We start from the raw sequence: 17911 nt of genomic DNA, 5'->3' as shown, positions 1-17911 counted from the left end.
TAATTAATAAAAATTGATGTGATTTTATATGAAGTTATTAATAAATTCGTATGATTACAAAAGAGTTTAATACGGTTATATAAAATTACATATGAAATTATATAAAATTACATATTTTACATGATTATATAAAAGTTTAGATAGTTTTATGATTCTTATATATGAATTTCTATGGTCTTATAAGCAGGTTATCTTAAAGAAACTTATAATTTTATATAAAACACAAATGTGATAAAATTTGATCATATTTGGTGCATTATTCATGTAGGATGTATCAATTTGATCATTTGATTTAAGTAATGCTGTAGATTGTAAAAAAACTTATAAGTGTAACGTAGACTAGAGAAGCAGACGGCAATCAAGCGATCATCAAAGTTGAGCAGCATTGAAGTAGGACATTAGTTGGATGGGTGACTCCTTGGCAAAATAGCAGTTAACCGATAGATTTTTTTTTTTTATTCATGCTTGATTATATATAATTATATATCATCAGATCCTGCCAATTTTGAGATCTAATCATATATAAGTTATTGTAGATATGATTAGGTAAAATCATTTTTTCCCGGGTATATATAACTTTATATGATTATATAACATTTTATAAAGTCATATAAGTTTTTATAGGACCAATTTCATTATAAAACTTTATATGTTTTTATATGAGTCACTTTTATATGATTTATATATGATCATACAAGAACTTTTTTCCCGGGATATTTTTTATGGACAAAATCTAGTCAAATCATTAAATGAAAGGTGGTCTATGAAAAAAATTCTATTGAGAAATCTACCTTCTATTCTAGTTACCAGGTGGCGTTCCCTACTGTTGTATTATCCGTTCTGCTTTCTTTTCTGCACAAACTATTGTCAGCAGCATTAGTGTGACAGTAAAAGAGATATCAAAAAAAGTGAAAATCAATAAAACTTGAACTACATTTTTTACTTTATTTTATTTTTTTTTTCTAATTAAAAACCAAGAGTTATGATTATATTTATTTAAACATAAAATTAAAAGAAAGTATTTTTTTTATGTTTAACAAAATTAAACAGAATTTTTTTTTTTATATTTAATTTCCCTCCATTTCAACGTCTGATTTATCTTCCCACCGCAAACAAAAACTTTCTTCACTATCCATATCAACATCAATAGCATTAATCATAACATCATCATTATAATCATCATCATTCCCAATATCATAATCATAATTATTATCACCACTATTGTCATTATCACCACCATTGGCATTATCACTATCATCATTATCACGACCATTGGCATTATCATCAACAATATCATTATCATCAATATCATCATCTTCATCGTCTGTCATTTCATTTTCGGGGGACTTGTCACCGCTTTCATCACTGACCTCAGATTCAGAATCTTTATTTTGAAATAATAAAATGATTATTTCACTAATCACAAAAGTTAAGGCAAATTAAAAAACATTTCATATTTTTAAGTGATTTCCAACAGACTCTAACTTGAAGAAGAATAGTATTACTGCAGATCATAAAATCTTTTCAACATAAATTTCTTTTTCGACAATTATTTTTCCACATCATGTTCATAATGCTTTATGATGATCAAAAAAAATTTTGAACATGATTTTGAAAATAAATAAAAATCAAAAAATTGTCATTATGGTGATTTTAAGCGAAAATGATGAATTTAAAGCTTGGGGTACTGAGAAAAAAATTGCCGTGCTTTGAAATTTTTTAGGCACACTTTGAGAAAATTCCCTGTTTGGAAAATCTCATAGATTCCAATAAATCCTCGTAAATTCCCAAAGAGATTTTGGAAGAATTAATGAGTTCTATGAGAAGTGATATAACTAAGTATAGGGACTTATATACAGCTATAAGGATCTATCGGATTTTTTAAGCAGGGTTACATTCAAAGTTATCCAAATATCATTAAAAATGATAATTTTTGCTTTTTTTAACTTCCCGCTAAGAAAATTGATAATTTTCAAAAATTCGGGAAGTTATTGGTTTTACCCCGATTTTCAAAAATCAAGTTTTCATCAGATTTCGACGTATTGAGGTGCTAGGAAGCTTCGATTATTTTCAGAAGGATATCCGAGTGTCTGTATGTATGTTTGTGTTTGTGTGTGTGTTTGTGTGTGGATGAAAACTCTTCATATCTTTTTAATGAATTGACCGATTGAGATGGTTGAGGTGACAATCGAAAGAATTTGTTGGCTGTCAACATTTCAAATCGATCGATCAAATGGACTCTAAGATATACACTGGTCACAGAAATTAAGGGATAGAAAAAAAATCCCAAATTTTTAGGTGATTTTCAACATGCTGTAACTCGGTGAAAAATGGTCGTATAAGAAAAGTAAAAAAAGCAAATTGTAGCCTCAAGTTTCTAGTTTTCAGGTCTGGGCCTCAAAATTTTTTATCATGTACGCTTCCGGAGTAATCATAAGAAAACCAACGAAAAAAAAATTTTCAAAATTTTTGCTGGTCTTTCAATACCTCTGTGGGCGTGAATAAAATTTTTTGAATAATTCGACCGTATGACTTTTCTAGGAAATTTTATGCCCTTCAATTTGGCGGCCTGAAAAAGTCTCTACGACGATTTAACGCCGAGTTATCATTGATCAAAGCAAAAAAGTCCATTTTGGATTTGATAATCAATAACTCCAGATGTATTGGTCGTACAGAGAATAAAAGCAGGGTTTTGAAAACTGGAAAACATTCTCTATAAGGCAAAATTAGTGGCATTTGATAGAAAAATTTTTTTTAAAGTGATATTGTTTAGTAAAAAACAGGTCAAAATTCACAAATTTATGGATATTCGGAAATCTTGCTATAACTTTGGATATAACAAATGAACAGAGGATATCTTCGTCTTTTTTTCAACCTCAAAGTGTCCTGAAAAAACCCTGAAAATTTCAAATCGCTGCGATTTTTTTTTCTTAGTGCCCCGAAGCTTTAAATTTATCGATTTTGTCAAAAATCACCATAATTGGTAGTATCTCGGTTTTTGTTCATTTTTTCGATTTGAAAATGTTTTTTTCACCGATAATCTTCATTTCTTCGATAAAAAAGATCGATAATCGAAAAAAATTGAAAAAAAAAAATTTTGAAAAAAATTTTTTTTTTTTTCAAAATTTTTTTTTTCAAAAATTTTTTTTTTTCAAAATTTTTTTTTTGTTGTATCTGCAATGATTAATCATTGTCAAAAAAAATTCCTAAAATTTTTTTTACCGCCGGCATTAGAGTTACCCAAAGCGTATGTTTGTTAAGTTGATATTTAAAGCAGATGCAGTTACAGCCGTAAAAAAAATTTTAGGAATTTTTTTTGACAATGATTAATCATTGCAGATACAACAAAAAAAAAATTTTGAAAAAAAAAAATTTTTGAAAAAAAAAATTTTGAAAAAAAAAAAAATTTTTTTCAAAATTTTTTTTTTTCAATTTTTTTCGATTATCGATCTTTTTTATCGAAGAAATGAAGATTATCGGTAAAAAATAACATTTTCAAATCGAAAAAACGAACAAAAACCACCAATTATGGTGATTTTTGACAAAATCGATAAATTTAAAGCTTCGGGGCACTAAGAAAAAAAAATCGCAGCGATTTGAAATTTTCAGGGTTTTTTCAGGACACTTTGAGGTTGAAAAAAAGTCGAAGATATCCTTTGTTCATCCGTTATATCCAAAGTTATAGCAAGATTTCCGAATATCCTTAAATTTGTGAATTTTGACCTTTTTTTTACCAAACAATATCGCTTTAAAAAAAATTTTTCTATCAAATGCCACTAATTTTGCCTTATAGAGAATGTTTTCCAGTTTTTAAAACCCTGCTTTCATTCTCTGTACGACCAATACATCCGGAGTTATTGATTATCAAAGCCAAAATGGACTTTTTTGCTTTGATCAATGATAACTCGGCGCCAAATCTTCGTAGAGACTTTTTAAGGCCACCAAATTAAAGGGCATAAAATTTCCGAGAAAAGTCAGACAGTCGGATTATTAAAAAAAATTTATTGTCGCCCATAGAGGTATTGAAAGACCAGCAAAAATTTTGAAAATTTTTTTTTCGTTGGTTTTCTTATGATTACTCCGGAACCGTGCATGATAAAAAAATTTGAGGTCCAGATCTGAAAACTAGAAACTTGAGGCTACAATTTGCTTTTTTTATTTTTTTTATACGACCATTTTTCACCAAGTTACAGCATGTTGAAAATCACCTAAAAATTTCGGATTTTTTTTCTATCCCTTAATTTCTGTGACCAGTGTAGAAGAAATACAGAAAAAAAAAATATGGGCATCGGTTGACCCTGCGGGCCAGCCCCAAATCTTCCCGCTGTTTTCGAGCTCTTTGAGCTCGAAAACATTGTTGTGAGTACATTTTCGAGCTCTTCGAGCTCGAAAATACTATTGTATCCCATTCTTTTCGAAAAAAACCGTTTTTAGCATTTCTTTCTCCCACGATATCTCACGAACGAATCGACCGATTTCGATGTTTGAGGCGGCAATCGACATGTTTTATTGAGTTCTAGAGCTGATCAAATTTTTAAATTGTTTGGTTTAGTCGTTTCAAAGATATCCGCAAAAAACCGTTTTTTGGCATTTCTGTTGCCAACGATATCTCACGAACGAATAAACCGATTTTGATGGTTGAGGCGGCAATCGATGTGTTTTATTGAGTTCTAGAGCTGATTAGATTTTGAAGTCGATCGTTTGAGTCGTTTCTAAGGAATCAATAAAAAACTAAAAAAAAATTATTTCTCCGTAATTCGCCAATATTTTCGAATCTACTTGATCAAATGATCTGAAATTTTCAGAAAAGTTGATGGCTAACAAGCTCTTTCGATTGCCGCCTTAACCATCCAAATCGGTTCATTAGTTAAAAAGTTATAAGCCGGTCACACACATACAAACACACACACACACACACACACACACACACACACACACACACACACACACACACACACACATATACACACATACACACACACACACACACACACACACACACACACACATACATACATACTCTCGGACATCATTCTGAAAATAGTCAGAATAGCTTCCTAGGACCTCAAAACGTCGACATCTGATGAAAACTCGACTTTCGAAAATCGGGGTGAAAACAATAACTTCCCAATTTTTCGAAAATCGTCGATTTTCTTAGCGGGAAGTTAAAAATTACAACGATAATAGGGATTCGTATAAGCAGAAACGCCTAGAATATTCAATATAAGTGTATATCTTTCATCCGATAGAGCTAGTACTGAAGACATCATCAGAGGATTTGACAAAGAGGTAATTGTTACTGGTGACTTTAATGCAAAATCTACTGAATAGAGAGCCAACCTTTCAGGCACTAGAACTAAAGAAGTAGCTGAATTTGTAGCTAGAATGGATCTTATCGTCTTCAATACAGCCACTGTCTCCATCTTCAAGAAACCAGGGTATTTGCCAAACAATCCTTGATATCATGTAAGGGACGTCAAAAACATTAAGGAACATTCATGATAAATCACTATGTAAAAAGTATACTGGTCGCGATTATCTGTTTATTTTATTCATGGTCATCGACACTCTAGATATCGATTCGCACAGTGACTTGTTCATTGTTAGAAGATGAAGCCCTAGCAAGTTGAACTTGAAAGTTCTTAGAAAAACCTTGGTCCATAAGATTCATATTTTAGTGCACCATGAACCTCCCAATACCAGTAGAAGAGCAAAAGAACTGGTCTAAAATACAATAGATGTGATTACCAAAGCTTGCAATAAATTCATGTCCAAACGTAACCTGCGTTGTTTTCACAAATTTACTTACTAGTGAACGTTTTGGAATGTAAAGAAATCTTTTATAAGATATTAATCTGGGAGAATAGGTATTCGAATAAATTATTTTACCACAAACTAGGCCTCGTTTAAAAGATAGAAGCTCTGCGCGTAGCAAGTTCATTGCACATAATGTCTGAAACAGCAGTATTAGTAGTTTTAAACGCTATTTCGATTGGCAAAATAAAATTGAAAAAGATACAAGCTAAGAGTTTTCGGGCAACTGGTTGCTGACAGTAAGTTACTGCTCCGTAAAGAGTCTTGAATCTTAACCAGCTACATTGGAAAACGAAACAGCTGAAAGATGGGGTGCGTGTCTAGTCCTTGACTTACGACTATAGTACAGAAGTATGCATGATGAAACGAATCACTACGTGACGCAGTTTCTTAACAGACATGGATCCTTGTGCAAGATGAAAATACGTAACAACTCGATCTATTGCTACGCGCAAATCAACACCACAGAGTTTACAAAGTTCGATTGCAATCGTTGGATTGCTCTGAAGAGAGTCGGCCTGGATCGAAGTTATAATGAACAGCAGAAGGAGATATCTTTAGTAGCGACATGAACCGGGTTGAAGTAAATGCAAAAATAGTTCAAAACCAGTCTCCCTTTCTTTGCAGAAGAGAATGAGAAGGGAGGGGAATGTTTTTAGTAGGTGGAAATCCCACATACCGCGAACTTGATGGTATTCTGCCATACATGGCGGTAAATTCAGCGTAAATTACAACGATTTTATCATAAATTACGGTGGATTTACTAAATTTTATGGGACATTTATTATATGATAATGTAATTTTTTTTTTTTTTATTATTTTCAAAAAGCTAACTTACTTGCTCTGTAATTTATATAATTTTATACCAATTCTACGAACTCCATTGGACTAATTAATTTCCCATCCAACTGTTTATTCAAATTCTCAATTTTTTTCATTTTTTGCATCGTTTGCGTGTTAGTTTTTTTATGAACTTGATTTTTTTTAATAGAGGCAAAATTATTATGGAATCTGTTTTGAATCTTGACTAAAATTCCTGTAATGTACAGAGTGACTTATATTAGAAAAACATGATGTACTTTTAAGATGTCCATCAATATATTAAATTATTGAGTGACAATATTTATATAAGTGGAAGCCTGTCTATGTGTGCGCATATTTGTTTAATTCGGTAAATAGGCTTTTTTTTTTAGTCAACTTGACGTCAAGATTGAACCGCAGATTCCCGTCAAGGTGGCTATTAGAAATCAGACTTCAATGAGGCGGATATAAAATATTATAAATATTTTCACGCTATACAATCTTACGTAGAAATAGTATATTACACACCTCGGGCAGAAAAGAAAGAAATATCTCAGATCAAAACTAATTATTGGCCAAGGTGAAGGTGGCTGGAAAGTTGCAACTTCGTTCAGGGCAGCGGCCCGAAAGTTGCCTCAGACAACATGTGTGTTATCCTCGACTAACAATTACATGTAATCTGAGGCTTTTCTTATTTTACTGGCCAGGGTATGTAATATACTATTTATGAAAATTACAGCACTATTAAGTGTTAGATTTTAAGAGATATTTGTAAAACTAATCCAATCGAAGGTGCTATGAATATTTTATACAACAGCCGCAAAGTAACGATTCACCAATATTAGATTAGCACACAAATAAGCCGTAAGTTCCTCCAATTACACGAGTTTCTGTGAATGAATGTAATAAATTGTTCAGAAAATGATACTGATAATAAAAGATGCTGAGTAATTACTCTTCGTCGAACAGAAAAGTAGTAAACGAACTTTGGCCAATAAAACGGAAAATCTCAGACCACATGTTTGTTAGCCTCGGCCAACAATTACATGTGATCTGAGACTTTTCTTATTTTACTGGCCTAGGAATGTAATATACTATTAAATCATAAGAATATTCAACTTGCGTGTGACAAGTAAACTTGTCACACGCAAATTTTCTTCTTGTCACATGCAGATTATCGTTTAACCCACAAAAATGTCGCGGCAACAGTTGAATCAGCAAAAAGCTACTTGGAGAATAAAACAGCGAGCACTAAAATAGTACTTATATTGCATTAATGATAAGAAAAACTGTGTTCAATTCGTGCGGTGTTGTCGATTACCCACACGAACGAAGTGAGTGCGCTCATTCGCTCGAGTGGGTAATCGACAACACCGCACGAATTGAACACAGTTTTTTTTATCATTAATGCAATATAAGTACTATCTTAGTGCTCGCTGTTTTATTCTCCAAGTAGCTTTTTGCTGATTCAACTGTTGCCGCGACATTTTTGTGGGTTAAACGATAATCTGCATGCGACAAGAAGTAAATTTGAGTGCGACAAGTTTACTTGTCGCACTCAAATTTACTTGTCGCACGCAGATAATCGTTTTACGCACACAAATGTCGTGGAAACAGTTGAATGGGCAAACAGCTATTTGGCGAACAGAAGAGCGTGCACTAAGATAGTACTTATATTGCATTAATGATAAAATATACTATTATCACACTATTGCAATGAAATTTTCTTTCAAATACATTTTCATCATTTAAAATAAAGTATTAAACGTCCAAAAATGGAGCAGTGGCCAAGAATGGTACTTCTATCCTATACACGGAGAGAAAAACATCGCCAGATTAAGTATACGCATCGCTATTCTGGCTATACGCTGTATAGTCATCTTACTTAACGATACGCTGTATAGCCAATTCAGCTATACAGAGTATCCTCACAGTGGATCGTCAAAATGACGATCCGTATCCTTATTTTAGGCATTTTATGAATCGCTGACATGACTATTGCGCAAACTCTGTATTTAGGCATCCGGCAACCGAGAACGATGATACGTATTGCTAATTTAGCTATACGGATCCTCACGCTGGTAATACAGATACTTATATCAACGAAACTACACATCGTTACAAAGGCTATTCGTCGTATTGTTAAATTAAATAAACGAATACTTAACCTCACCCAAAAACGTATCTTTACTTTAACGATACTATAGATTATTTAATTAGTATGAGAGTATTCCTAAATTAGGTATACGAATCGTTATTCTGACGATACGTCATTTGAGGATACATTGGATAGTCATTCTGGGGAAATTCTTTTCTCCGTGTACGGTGCAGATCCAAAAATTTCTTAGAAGCTTTGCCATGAAATACGATAAAGTGTGTCAAATAAATTTTATAAATTACGGTAAATAAGACCCCGCAGAGAGTCTATTATAAAACTTATTGAGCGGTGAAAACAGTCAACGTTCATAGTGACTAGCTTTGTAATTGAAAGACAAAGTCTCTTTAAGTACTTACGAACGAAATTCCACGGATGCGGATGTTCACCGAACTCTACATTTAAAATATGATTCAAAGATTCAGAAGGGTTATTTGTTGTCCTTGTGTGTTTGAATTGTGACCATTCTTCGGGAGGTCTTTTTGTCAACCACTGTCTCTCGAAATAACACAGAAACTTATTCATATTTGTTTTCACAACATGATCTTTAATTAAATTCCGAATTTTCGCGTAAGTCTCTGGAATGGCGTGAGCAGGAAGATAAGCTAATCCCATTAGTCTCCGAATAATTTGGTCAACTTGTTTATTGATATTAGCTGCGCATCGTTTATTTTTTTTTGATTTTCGACAGTATGCTCCAAGTTTCCGGGCATTTTTTGTAATCGCCTAAAAATATAATAGCCAAAAGAAGAATATATATGATATCAGGAGAACATCAAGCTGTAAGAAGTTCTGGTGTTATTATTTTCATTTGATATTTGTAAAGTAGTGGTTGATTTACTAACAAACTAAAGAAAAAAAGATTTTTTTTTTGTTGCTTTTTCAAATGACTGGTATAAGGGAAAAAAAAATTCCTCTCAAAAAATCTTGAAAGTTATTGTAAGGAATTTATTAATGTTTTTAACAAAGCCTTTAAATATTCTAAGCAATTATTGACTACTGAGATATTGATGATCAACGATTAAATGATCCTTTTTCATTTGAAGACTGATATTTCAGCAATGAATTGTTGTACAGAGATAGAAAAAAAAGCAAATTAAAGCTGAATCAATTTGAAGTCTGGCATATGCATTGGTTTAACTAAGTAAACTTCTTTTGAGCTCGTGAATCTTTTGAAAGAAAATAAAATTTGTGAAATTTTTCTCTTGCATTACTTTTCATAATTGTGTGAAAAACGTAGCTAAAAAAAATCGTCGAAATATCTCGAAAAAAAAAGAAATTTCAAGCTTTAAAATGATTTTATTATCGTATCTCGATAGAACCATTTTTTACGAAGTTATAGCCTTTCAAAAATCTCTAAAAAATTTATAAAGTTATTTTGTTCTTTTAATTTTTTGCATCAGCGTAATTATTTTACTTGAAAGAAATGGAACATGCAATACTGCATTGAAGCCTGTGGAATCACTGTTTGGATGGCGTTTCTCTCAGCAAGTTCAAAATCCGTGTGAAAGATCAGACGCTTCTCGGATATTTGTCTGAGAAATTTTTTAAATATAATCTTTAATAGTGCTGTGTATGCTATCTCAGTTTTCTTTTCCATTAACGCATAACACAATGGTATTGCCTGTTCAAAATAATATAGATAGATAGATAAATTATTTTATTCGAAAATCAGATTAAAATGTCTCATGGCCGTCCAAACAAAAATAATTAAATTTTAAGCATAAATTTCAAATGTTAATCTAGTTTATAAAGATAATAAACATAACAATTCAATAATTTGATTTATTTAAAACTAGATAACACACGTTTACTAAATCTACAACATCAAATACATTTCAAACAATCATTTCTGAATCATTAAAATAGTTATCACAGCATAATGAAATTCAGTGACTGTAGTGTGACATATATAACTTGTGCAACGCTGTAGCCGATGCGCTACAACAAAGTGTTCAAGTTTGCATGATGTCTCGGAAGGTAACTATCGAAATAAACAATATAGATGAGGCAACTACTACGACAGAAGTTTCAAATTCTGTCAAAGCTCAGTTCGAACATGCGTGTGACGACGACGTTAGCATCAGAAGTCTATGAAAGAGCTATAAAAGTACCCATAAAACAATCCTTGCTATGTCATTCGACGTGGCAGACAAATCACTAAAAGTAGGAAAGGTAAAGATTGTCTGGCTCTTGTGTTGCGTCAGAGAAAGAGTCCTTGTTACGCGGTGCTTTCAGTGCTAGGGATCCCATCACGCTGCACAAGACTGCGAAGGACAGATCTGAAAAATGTCGACTATGCAGGACAAAGAGCCAAAGAGTGCAAGGGAAAGCACTTTTGCGTCATCTGTGACGAAAGAAAGGTAGATTATGGTTCTGCACACATTCTAGACAGTGCTAAATATTAAATATTCCTTCTGAATATCAATATAACTCTGAAGGCAGTTAACGTTGAGAGCCCAACATCGTCAGGGTCGAACTAGAAGGTCTCAGAATATACAGCTGCTACTATTTACCGAATATATCATTCGATGAGTTCACAAAGCTACTAGATAACCTTGAAGCCAGCATCAGAACTGTGAACGTTGACGTTCTGGTAGTGCGAGACTTCAACAGTAAATCATCAGAACGGGGCACCAAGGCACTTGTCAGGAGAAAGACATATCTCTCTGAAATAGTAGCTTCTTCAAACCTATACGTACTAAATGAAGGAAGCACATACACTTTCTGCTGAGGTTATACAGGATCCATTGTAGATCTCACTCTGGCATCTCCGGCAGTAGCAGCGATAACAACTTAATTGCTCTTACAAAGACAATTTGGCTTTTAAGAAGGCTGATCGACAATTAACGCCATTAGAACAGTTACGGACGTCGACACCGCAGCAAAAAAGGTCAAAATAAAGACCAAAAGGGTATTGTACAGTAGTAACTCTGGATATTCAGAATGCGTTCAACACAGCAAGGTCAGATAAGACCATTGAAACACTAATTAAAAGAGGATTCCCTGAATACCTGATATGCATATGATAGAAAATTATCTGTTACGCAGGATTATAATCTATGAGACGGATAAAGGAACGATAGAATATAAGATCACAGTAGGAGTCCCGCAAGGATCGGTGTTAGGTTCGTTACTCTGGAATATTATGTACGACGATCTCATTGAACTTCCACTCCCAGACGAAGCCTTTACAGGTGGCTTCGCTGATGATGCTGTTGTAGTTATACCAGAAAGTAGTGTATCAACAGTAGAGGTAATTGCGAATGAATGCTTAAGGCAAGCCAGTAAATGGATTAAGGAATGAAGCTGAAATTGGTGGTGCACAAAAACGAAGACGTGCGTATCATAGATAGACGTAATTATACACCAACAACTTTAAATATCGATGGATTCAAAATCCCTATCAGCAATTCACTTAGATACCTTCTGTACGGAGCAGAGATATAAGTGGAAGCGCTGCCAGACAAAGTTCTTACACAAAAGCTAGCCGCAACGTAAGGACGCAGTGATCTCAGCGTACAGAACGATCTACAGCGGCAGCCCAAGTGAGTGCAGGTATACCACTTATATATCTACTGGTCCACGAACGAAGAGAAGTCCACCTAAGCTTAGAGCAAATAGAGAAAAGAACACATCGGCAAAAAAAGAAACCAATAGTCAAAACAGAAGCTCCTGAAAAAGTGGCAAGAATGTTGGGACAATAAGCAGGCAGGGCCCTGGACACATAAATTTATCGTTAATGTTTCTGAATGGTGCGAAAAGAAAGGTACGGTAGATTACTACCTCACGCAGGCATTATCTGGATAGAGGTGCTTCAATGCCTACGTAGAACAATTTAAAGTACAAGAAACACCTAGGTGCAACAATTGCTCTTGTGGAACAGATGATGCGAGGCATAGAATTATTTAATGTCCAGTCTACGAAAACGAGCGGCAAAATCTAGAGGATACCCTGTAAATAAAAGTAGTGCTAGATACTCTAACTGACACAATGCTCAGCAATGGAGAAGCGTAGAAAGCAGTAATCATATGCATAACATATCGGAAACAAATCAGAGGACATTGCCTAACCCGAACCCATAAACTCACAGAACTTAGAACCGGTGACGTAGAGACAATGCTAAAAGGACGGTGTTAACGGCAAATGAACAAATTCACGCTGAAGTAATAAGAAGGCGGTTACAGCATGGTGCTCTGGTGTCAAAGGGCACACTTGAGAATGCTTGCGTTCTTTACACCTGGAAAAACACACACACACACATTCAGACATCATTCCGAAAATGGTTAGCGTAGCTTCCTAGGACCTGACAAACGCCGACATCTAATAGAAACTCAATTTTAAAAAATCGGAGTGAAATTAATAAATTCCTGAATCTTTGAAAATTTACAATTTTCTTAGCAGGAAGTAAAAAATTGAATGCTTATCTTAACTTATGAGAACACAAATCTCAATTTTAATGCCTATTGGTTTCCTAATTGAAAGCAAGTTATTTTAAAATGTGTTTTTGTCTGATTTTGACCAAATTTGAACAAATACGCAAAACTATTAATAAGCTATAATGTATAAATTTTTAGAAAAAATTTTATTTCTACAAATTTGGCCAGGTTTGATCAAAATTAGCAAGATTAAAGCAGCAATATGATTTACAGCGATTGAGGAATCAAAACTTACATGGTTATATCGACAAACAGAAATTGTCAAAAGCTGGCGTGTCTCAATATTAGATGGCGTACTATCAAATGTGGAATCCATAAAAAATTCAGCATCATCTTCAACATTCTCTAGGACTTCATTAATAAAGACAGGGTCACCGAAAGCAACAGAGACATACCCCGAAGAATCTCTAACTCGCAATGTACGCATTTGTCCTTTATTATACCTCAAAATTTTCCGCCATTGTGGAATCTTCAAGTATTTGTGGATCTCAATTAATTTCGAGGGTATAGGGGGATTAACTTTTTCCCTTGAACGGTTCATAGTTCGAACTTTTTTTGAAAAAGATACAGGTGGAGCATCCGGGTGGCTAAATTAAGAGAAAGTTGAGTAAGTGTATACAAACAATCGCACATGTTTAGTATAGTTAGGTGTAGCTGTGTTTATGGTATGCAAGTGCGCGCGCACGCGTGTGTGTGTGTGAATGAGAGTAATCTAAAATGAGATGTCTAGCTTGGAAGTGAATAATGGCCAAAGCAACGAGTCCTCGAGACAGTGATAATTACCACGCATAGAGCCTACTCCTATGGGTGATGTGGTAACCGTAGAGGAACATTTGGAAAGTCATCGCCCGGGAAAAAATCACCATGTATGATCATGCATGATTCGTGCCTGATCGTGCATGATCCATGCATAATTTATGCTTGATTCTGCATGACTCATTCATGGCCAGGCATGACTCATTCGTGATCCAGCATGATCATGCATGACTCATTCTAGATCAGGCTTGCTCATGACTTATGTTAGAAATAATTGTATCTAGAGATGTAATTCCTCGGGAAAGGTCATGGTTGAGCATGCTCTGTCATCAATAATCATGCACGGAGTAGACATGATCGTACAAGGCTATGCATGGTCAACCTTAATTTTCCACGGTTATATGCAATACACCTTTGCCGGGCATGTGCAGTTTCACTATGTATAAATGGTGTATTACCGTACGATGGACGGTGTGGCTCAATAAGTTATAGATCAAATTGAACGGAATATAGTATAGTACCGGATAGCTCAACTGGTAGAGCACTCGGCGCGATACCGAAATGGTCCACCATTTTTATATAGTGGAAACCTAAACATGCAAACATGCAAATAACCTTCTCAATAAGACAATTTATAGATAAATTGAGAAAAATATAGATAGCCCGAACTGGGAATCGAATCCAGACCATGTCGGTACCGCGCCGAGTGCTCTACCAGTTGAGCTATCCGGCACTATTGCATATACGGCAATACAACATATATGCAAATAGTTAAAAATGTTTATGAATATTCAGGCTTGATCATACATGACTAAGCATATTTGTTCATATTCATAAATAAAAGTTAGTCTTTAATAGAAACTGTTCGATTAATTACAATTATTATTTCCTTTTTATTTTATTATAAGTTAATTTCAAATTGACTTATCATTATTTTTATTTTTTTTTTAATAAATTGAGGGATTGTGCTTGCTCAGGCCCGATCATGCCTGAAAATTAGCCAGCCAAGGGTATGCGTTATCATGCATGAAAAATCACAATCATGCCTGACCAAGCATGATCATGCATGCTCATGGCTGGCCAATATTCAGTCATGATCATGCATGAGATTAACGCATGATCAGGCCTGATGATTTTTTCCCAGGCGTCCCCTTGACGTGGAGTTGTGGGTCAATATACGGTACAGTTACGGATTATTATACGTGGCAGGCTTTGCATGCGGTGCTTAAGGAAGCCAAATAACATCGAAATCTATGTTCCTTAGGGAGATGGCCACGGGAACGTCTATGAGTATGTCGTATGTGTGTTAGTGTTCAATTGTATAGAAAAATGAGAATGTAAGAGCGCATGTGAGAAGGAGTAATTGAGAGACTGAGTGGGAGAATGGAGCCAAGTAGTGTGTTGTGGGAATGCGTACCAAACAGTGGAGTTTTGGAGCAGCTACCCTAGCAGATCTGATTTACCGTAAATTTATGGTAATTTTACCGTAAATCTACCGTAGAATACCGTAAAATTCGAGTAGATTTACCGTAAATTACGGTAATCCCACCGTAAATTACGGTAAATCCACCGTAAATTACGGTAAATCGGTACTTTACGGTAGATTACTATAAATTACGGCGGGTATACCGTAAATTTACCGTCAAATACGATAAATCTACCGTGAAAAATTCGGGTGGATTACCGATTTACCGTAATTTACGGTGGGTTACCGTATTTCCGTATTTTACGGTAAATCCACCGTAAATTACAGAAAACCCACCGTAAATTACGGTAAATCCACCGTATATTGCGGTAAAACCACCGTAAATGACGGTAAATCCACCGTAAATTGCGGTAAAACCACCGTTAATTACGGTGGATTTACCGTAATTTACGATAAATTGGTATTTTACGGTGGATTACCGTAATTTACGGTAGGTTTACCGTAATTTGGGTCCGTTAGGGATAGAAAATAGTTACAGTCGTCAAGTTGCCGTGACGGAGTCATAAGCAGGCACCGAGCGCTATGAGCGTTCAGTTATGGAGCTATTACCAAGTGGTAGTAAATTGGAGTGATGGTAATAAAAAATTTTAATTAAACCAGACTTGGAATGGCAAGTTGAATTAAAGTGGGGATTCCTGATTAAATCCTATCGAAAAACAATCAGGAAATTACGATTGAGACTAACTGAAGGTGATTTTTATATACGATTATAATTAGAAAAAGACAAGAATTATGAAAGATACTCACTTTATAATCACACTGTCAAAGATTTTTCGGGCTCTTTCAGTTGTGTTAATCATTCCTTCTTTTAATTCATTGTGAATTTGCCGACGTTCTTTCAAAGTGGGATCTTCGCGGTGGTTATGTTTTTGTGATAATGCAAAAACTCCATTTTTAATCATGGCTCTTCCAGGACAAGGAATATCGATAATTTCGCGGGTTTTTTTGCGATTACATTCTAGATCTCTGGATAAATAACAAACACAGAGATAAGTTATTACTGCCGGAAATAGTATGTTATACATCAAAGGTAAAAGTTCGTAGTAGAAATATCGTAATTTACTATTTCCTACGATGAGAAATTTTCCGTAAGAATACTTAATATCTATCGATCGCAATATCAATTAATGGCAAATCGTTATATCTGAATGAAGTGATTTTAATGTAAAGTACGGTGTTTTACTGAAAATTGTGATAGATTCATAATAAAATACAAAAATCCTGTCGTAATTTTATGATAAATCGGCGTAAGATCGTAATTTACAATGGCTAAGTACAGTTTAACGAATTTATTCAAATTTCTGCTCTGTTTTGCGGAAAGAAAGACGTTTTTTTTTTCATTACAGAAAAATAAAAGATAAAAATTACAGCATATGCTATTCTTTCAGCAAACTAAAGCAAAATTACAAATTTTTATGTGCAGATTTGGTAAAAATAGTGTACACACAACGGAGGAAGATGGAACATTTTGTATTTCTACCATGTTGCTACAGAAAACTTCACAATGTTAAATTGGCACTGTGTGCTGTTTCAATACATTGTAGTTTTGTGATGTCCGAGTGGATCTATGTGTGTTCGTATACACGCATGTCTGTAAATAATCTGTAAGTTTTGAACGGATGAACCGATTTGGCTTTTTAAGATCGCATTTGAAGCGATTGAGCATAATCGGTACGGTTAGGGCTTCACTCGAGCCGAGACAAGACAAGATTGGGAAAGTCTTGTCTTGATCTCGAAAGCTTTGATCTCGTCTTGATCTTGACTTCAAAATGTAAGTCTTGCATCGATTTCGAAAAATAAGTTATTAATAATATTGTCTTGTATTGTCTCGTCAAGATCTTGTCTTGGTCTTGAATAACCTGAAATTTTCTTAATATCAGTCATAATACAACACACAGTTGAGAATTTTTTTTTCAATAAAGGAAAAATTTATTATTTTTTAAATCTTATATAAATATACTTGATCGCTTCAAGTACTTCTAAAATGTTTTAACTTTTTGACCCAATAAACATTATTATAATTGATTAATAATCTTTCTGAAAGCATGGAGTCTTATTACGAGTAATTCTCATATACTTATACTTATTTTTTTATGTCTTGTCAAGACTTAGCGAGATGTTTTTAATGATATTGGTCTTGGTCTTGAATTGCGATCTATAATATCGTCTTGGTCTTGTCTTGACAAATCGAGACGAGGTCAAGACAAGACCAATACAATCTCGATCTTGAGTGAAGCCCTAGGTACCGTACGTTCGGAGATATTTAAAAAATAAAATGTTTTCAAAACTGTATTTTTTTTTTTTATAACTTGCAATGTACTCGATTGATTAATTCTAAAATCTAATTAGCTATGAAACTTGATAAGCCGTGTCGAATGCCATATCAACCATCGAAATCGGTTCTTTCATTCAAGAGAGACCGTTGTCTAAAGAATTGCAAAAATGTAATTTTTTTTAATA

The 17911-nt window shown here is 34.1% G+C and overlaps 1 long non-coding RNA gene across 1 annotated transcript; it reads right to left on the bottom strand.

Moving 5' to 3' along the window:
* Positions 1-1097: 1097 nt before the first annotated feature.
* Positions 1098-9473, bottom strand: LOC130670208 (uncharacterized). The gene is made up of 3 exons (XR_008990327.1): positions 9130-9473; positions 6653-6850; positions 1098-1384 (listed from the first exon to the last, which is right to left on the bottom strand). It is a non-coding gene; the product is annotated as an uncharacterized LOC130670208 (long non-coding RNA).
* Between the last annotated feature and the right edge of the window lie 8438 nt (positions 9474-17911).

This window comes from Microplitis mediator, chromosome 6, assembly GCF_029852145.1.
Source record: "Microplitis mediator isolate UGA2020A chromosome 6, iyMicMedi2.1, whole genome shotgun sequence".
Classification (NCBI taxonomy): domain Eukaryota; kingdom Metazoa; phylum Arthropoda; class Insecta; order Hymenoptera; family Braconidae; genus Microplitis; species Microplitis mediator.
The sequence above is the reverse complement of the archived record's forward strand: the minus strand, read 5'-3'. Positions and strand labels throughout refer to the sequence as shown.